General features: G+C 35.9%; 1 long non-coding RNA gene across 2 annotated transcripts; it reads right to left on the reverse strand.

Annotated features, from left to right (window-relative positions):
- Positions 1-830: 830 nt before the first annotated feature.
- LOC112722324 (uncharacterized) lies at positions 831-4,997 on the reverse strand. Of its 2 annotated transcripts, none has more exons than XR_003162627.3 (3): positions 4,231-4,997; positions 3,987-4,140; positions 831-1,047 (listed from the first exon to the last, which is right to left on the reverse strand). It is a non-coding gene; the product is annotated as an uncharacterized lncRNA (long non-coding RNA). The 2 variants fall into 2 exon arrangements; XR_003162628.3 differs by having other exon boundaries at positions 831-1,110.
- Between the last annotated feature and the right edge of the window lie 898 nt (positions 4,998-5,895).

Below are 5,895 nucleotides of genomic sequence, written 5' to 3' on the forward strand. Positions count from 1 at the left end.
AACTTGGAAGGCCGTTTTTAAATACATCCCGGTTCAAGCTGGATGCACATTCAGGAATCTATTCTTTTGAGGCCGATGGTAAGGTAGCAAGGTTCACATTGGAAGAATCTAGGAAACCCATCCTCGAAGCCTATTCTATCTTTGGGTGCGATATAGTCGAAGATGAAGTGATTAAGGTTCGCAAGGAACAAGAAGAAGAGAAGGTTGCCAAGAAGTTTGATTCAAGAGTTCACACTAAACCCAAGAATGCCAAGGAGTTGGAGATTTTCCTCCTTGGAGAAGTTTCAAAGTGACTAATGAAGCCATGCAAAGTCCAACTTAGGGACTTTAAACCAAAGTGTTTGGTGGGAGACACCCCACCATAGTAACATGGTTCCAACTTTATCTTTTGTTTATAGCTTTTTGAATTAGTTGTTTTCTTGAGATATGATGATTAGTTTAGTTTTGACTTGGTATTTTTGAATTGAATAAGTTGAATTGCTTGTGGATCATGAATTTATGCTTGTTTATATGATTTGGGGTTGGTATGTTGATATGCTAAAGGAGGGGACCTTAGTTTTGAAAAGAAAAATTTTTGTGAAACAGCACAACCTGTGCGTGCCCACTACCCTGTGCGTGCACATACAATTGCGTTTTTCGCCATCTGTGCGCGCGCACTGTAACGACCCAACTTCCAGAACGTCATGATCGTACCGAAAGTAAGGCGTTACCAACCTGCTTTCCTTTATTAACTATTTACTATTGAGCCTTTAGTTCGATATCGCGATTCAGTTTTATAGAAAATTCTAGAAAAATTTTGCTTTTATTTTTTTAAAATCATATAACAAACATTTCAAGTAATAATAATCACATAATTATTAATAATAGTAATATTATACAAAGAATTTAAATAAAATTCAGGTACAACTCCTATCCCTCTGCACAAAATAAAAACTAAAGCTACAAAAGCGAGGGAATTCTATGAAAGAAACTCAAGTTATAAACTTAACTCGTAAATAAATTCTAGAATCGCCCGCAGCTTCAAACTGAATCTTCGAACCTGTGTCACTGAAAGGGTGGAAGATTTTGGGGTGAGAACAAACCACACGTTCTCAGTAGGGAATGGAAATGCTGTAAAAGTAATGAAATAAAATGCAAATAATTAACATACTCAAGAAAACTATATTTCATCAAACCTTTTTGAAAATACTATTCTTGGTTTTACTTTAACTAATTATTTACCTCTTTCAAAAATCTAAGCTCAAAACAAATTCCAAAATATAAAACTGGTCACTTTAAGCATTTCTCAGCCACATAGTTAATTTTCAATCACAACGTCAATTCTTAATCATCATCATACATTCACCAACTAATAGCACTAACAAGAGATTCAATTCAGCACACAAGCAAGTCACAGCAAGGCAAACAACACAATCACAGGGAAGTACAACGAGCAAATCCAATCAAATGCAAATGCACACACAAGGATGATGCATGTCTAGCCCTAGTGCAGGTAATGAGCTCATTTGTCAGTTTTTACCCGCTCCCGACGTAACCCGAAGCAGCTGAAACGGGTATGGCTTTCCAGTTGGCTATACCCCTGTGTACAGGAAATAACCCCTCTGCCACCACAAGGTCCACTGCATGTAGGAAATAACACATCTGCCACTGCAGGGATGTATGCCGACACACCTTCTGTATACAGGAAATAACCCCTCTGCCACTACAGAAATGGAACAGGTGGTCACGGTACTTCTGTAGCAGGAAATAACCCCTCTACCCTTACAGAATTAAAATATGGATCTGTACTGCAGGAAAGCGTTCTCAGTGGTCGCACCGCTATCTATCTGACTGCCTTCACGCAGTAGATCATCATACAAGTATATCTGGCGTTGCCTTAATGCAACAAATGAATAAACACATCTCTTGGGTTGCCTCAAGCAACAAATGACCTTTCAACAGGTCCTCTGCTTTTTATTCTCTTTTATAATCATAAATACGCAAGCGGGACAAAACCCACGTCCTTGCCAACAATTTCATAAACTGAATACCATTCCTCAAAAGAATTAGTGTAATTATCATCATAAGCTATCATTCTCGTTATTCATCTCCAGTTACATATTCTTATACAATATCTCTCTCTTTCTTTATTCAATCATGTTGTACAGACTTTACGACTTCCACTTTTGCAACCTCTTAACTCGAACCAATTTTAAAACTATTTTCTAGTTTAATTTTCTTTCAAAAGACTCAAGAAAATTATTTATTTTAAATTCGTTAAATACTTTTCAAAACATCACCCTCTTACTAAAAGTAACCAAATAAAACTCTTTTTCAAGTTTACTAACTTCCCAAAGACTCAAAAACCATCTCTCTTTACCATTCAAATTCAAATATTATATATTCATTAAACTTCAAAAAAGTAATCCTTTATTTCAAACCGCAAGCATAACTCTCTTCATATTGAATAAATCTCAAAATATAACTTTTTTTATAAATAATTCAAACTTGAACATAAACCTTGGTAATTCAAATTCAAAATAGTATAATTCTTTTCTTACCTAAATAAAACTCCAATAATATAATTTTCCAAGTTCAAGTCTTCTAAAATTACTTTTCAATTAATACCTCAGGTTTTTTAAAAATTTCGACAGCACCTCCCCTAAAACTCGGACTTAACCACCCTTACGGGTTCCCTCTTTCTCAATATCTCATCAAACCTTTCTCAACAATTATCACAGCAAATTCTCAATCAATCAGAAATTTAACAGCCCGCAATAGTTAACAATTCAGCCATAATCCGCAACTTCCACATACTCCATCAATTCAACTTCAATTTGATCAATTCATAAATTACTTTAACCAAAGGACTAACAGTTTTTCACTTTCCAAATACCCAAAACACATTGTCACCTAACTAACCAAAATCTTAGCAATATTGACACCAAAACACATAGAGTATGTATTATTTACAAAATTTCAGTTCTCTTATAATATGTTCACCCAAAAATCCTGCTCCATATAGTTTCCAATTATCACAAGTTATCCTTATACTTTTAGAGTTACTGATTTTATCTCTAAATTCAAATTTCATAAAAAGTCAATTTAATAATCAAGCTTTAATCTTTTAACAGTTCTCAAACTTAATTCTAATTAATCATGATCCAATATTAACAACTACCAAAACTAGTTCCAACCAGTCACAAGTCAATTTCATAGCCAATCCAATACATTAGATAACTGAAAACAACAAGAAGCACTTACTCTCAATAACCAGAATACAGCCACACAACTCAACTAATTCAATATAATCACATAGAATCAGAACCTTTCAACAATTCCATCAAAATCTGAAAAACCAATATCAATTACAGCTTTACACACTCACAACAAAGCCCAAAGACATTCACAGCCTCAAACCAAAGTAAATCTCATCAGTTAATTACTCGCGATAACAAAACCAGTCAAAATCACAACCATAACCCAAATTCAATTCACATCCGCATCCAACATCAAATATAACTCAGAATAATCACCACAACAAACTTCTCTCAATTACATTTCATTCGATAATTAACTCATCATGTTTCAATTTAAAAAGTAAAATTAAATGAATCACCACTTGCAGCTACATTTCAACCAATTCCAACCTATCACAAATCCATTTTACAGCCATTCCAATATATTAAATTTCTAATTCAATATCAAACAATTCAAAGTAATTCATTCAAGATCAGAATCTCAGCCAATTCATCGCCAAAATCAATAATTTGAAATACAATTCACAACCACATCTAATTTCAATTCAATTCAGCGTAATCATAACCACATTCAATTCTAATAACACATCAGAATAATCACTCCAACTAACTATTCTCAAACAAATTTCAAATAATTCACATCAATTAATCAACCCTTAATCATTATTAACAATTTACAATTATCTGAATAACTTTATAAGCATTCTAAAATTAAAAATGTTTTAACTTTAAAAAAAAATCCCCTACCTCAAAGTCGAAACTCGCAAAAATCACTAAACGCAGCTGCTCCATCGAATCCCAGCACTTGTTCTTAGCTTCGGTGGTGTCTTAGAAGCAGTCTCCAAATAGAGCCGGCAGCTACCTCCAGTAATGGTGGCGGCAAGGTAATTTACAATAATCTCTTTATACAATACAAACAGTTTCAGGGACAAGCTTCAAAGTAGAAACAAATTGGTAGGACAAGGAAGCAGAAACAGGGGACAGAGCTCACCAAAACAGTTGTGGTTCTAAGGATGGCTTCCTGGGCTGCTCGAATGTTAGTTCCCGGTGGTAGAGGGCTCCGACAACTCACAGAACCCAGAGGCAGAGGCAGAACAGAGCAGCATAGAGTAGTATAGAATAAGAGCGGCAACAGTTTCTTCTGTCAATAGCTCCTTCCCCGGCGAGCTTCAATGGTGACAGGGACAGCGCCCTCCTCCAAACTTGATGGTGGCAGAACAACAACTCTGATGGCAGTAGGAGTCACACACGACCCTGACAGCGGCGAAGATCCTTCCTCCCTCTCTTCTGCGTGGATTTTGCGATGTTGGTGACAGTAGCACACAGCGAACCCTACTCCTCCAGCGGCGGCTCCTCGTGGTGATCGCTCTCCTCCTTTCGGCGACGTCAGCAACGACGACAAACTCATGAATCGGCGGCGGCAGAACACGAATGAACGACGGCGATGCGGGCTCGGGCTCTATGGATGGGACGGCACTGCGAAGCAGCTCGATGGCGAGCTCCTCGCGGCTCCACAAACGGCGACGATGACTCTGATGGTGACGGAACGCGCGGCAGCGCGAGCGGAGTTGCACGGTGGCAGTGTGACGGTCACGGCGGTGGCGGGGCAGCAGCTCTTCCCTCTTTCTTTCCTCTCTATTTCGCTGCTGTGTGAGTGTTACATTGAAGGAAGGTGAGGGTGAGGTTGCGGCTGTATGGTGTAGAGAAGGGGATTAGGGTTTCTCAATTTAGGAATTTAGGGTTTTCTGAGTTTGATTTGGGAATTAGGGTTAGAAATTAGGATTTTATAAAAGAATATGGATAGATATGAATAGATATTTTGATAAAATTGAAGGGTAGAGTAATTTTAAAATCAAACATACTCTGTTAAAAATATCTAAGAACATTGATTATCAACATATTGCTAAGTTCAATCAATTATTTCTAATTTAAATTATAAAATAAAAATACTAATCACATTTTTATAAAATATAGTTTAAACTCAATATTTATTAATCAAATTGAATGATATAACTTTTCGTTATTTTTCTATCTCCGAAACTTTAATTTCAATTTATAAAATAACCAATTATAATAAAAATTGTACATAAATATTAATTGACTTAAACTTAAAGTATTTATAAATATCAATCTAATCATTTCTAATAAAATAATTTCTAGGAATTCAAATTAATAACATAATTCATTCAAAATAAAATTTATTTAAATTAAATTATACAATTCTTCTATTTTTTTCAATTATCAAAATTATAATTTCAATTATACCAAATATCCAATAAAGATTATATAAAAATTCTAATTAATTTAAACTCCAATTATGATGAAATTCCATTTAATTACCTTTAGTAAAATAATTTTCCTAAAATAAAGTTATCCACAAATATAGTAAATCACAAATAACTAATTATTAGATTTTCAAAAACTAGGGTTGTTATACGCACGCCTTTATGCGTCCACACACCCCTTCCAGTGCCCTCTGGTCGCAGCGCCAGCATAGCCTGTGCGTGAGCACTGACTTGTTTTCTGAGAACCATGCGTACGCACACCTTCCCCTTATCGTGCTTCTTGTGCGGCCGCACAGACGTGTGCGTCTGCACACCAATTGACAGCCCCTCTGGTGGGAGCGTTAGCATGAGTTGTGCACGTGAACCCCCTT

Source organism: Arachis hypogaea, chromosome 11, assembly GCF_003086295.3.
Source record: "Arachis hypogaea cultivar Tifrunner chromosome 11, arahy.Tifrunner.gnm2.J5K5, whole genome shotgun sequence".
NCBI lineage: Eukaryota > Viridiplantae > Streptophyta > Magnoliopsida > Fabales > Fabaceae > Arachis > Arachis hypogaea.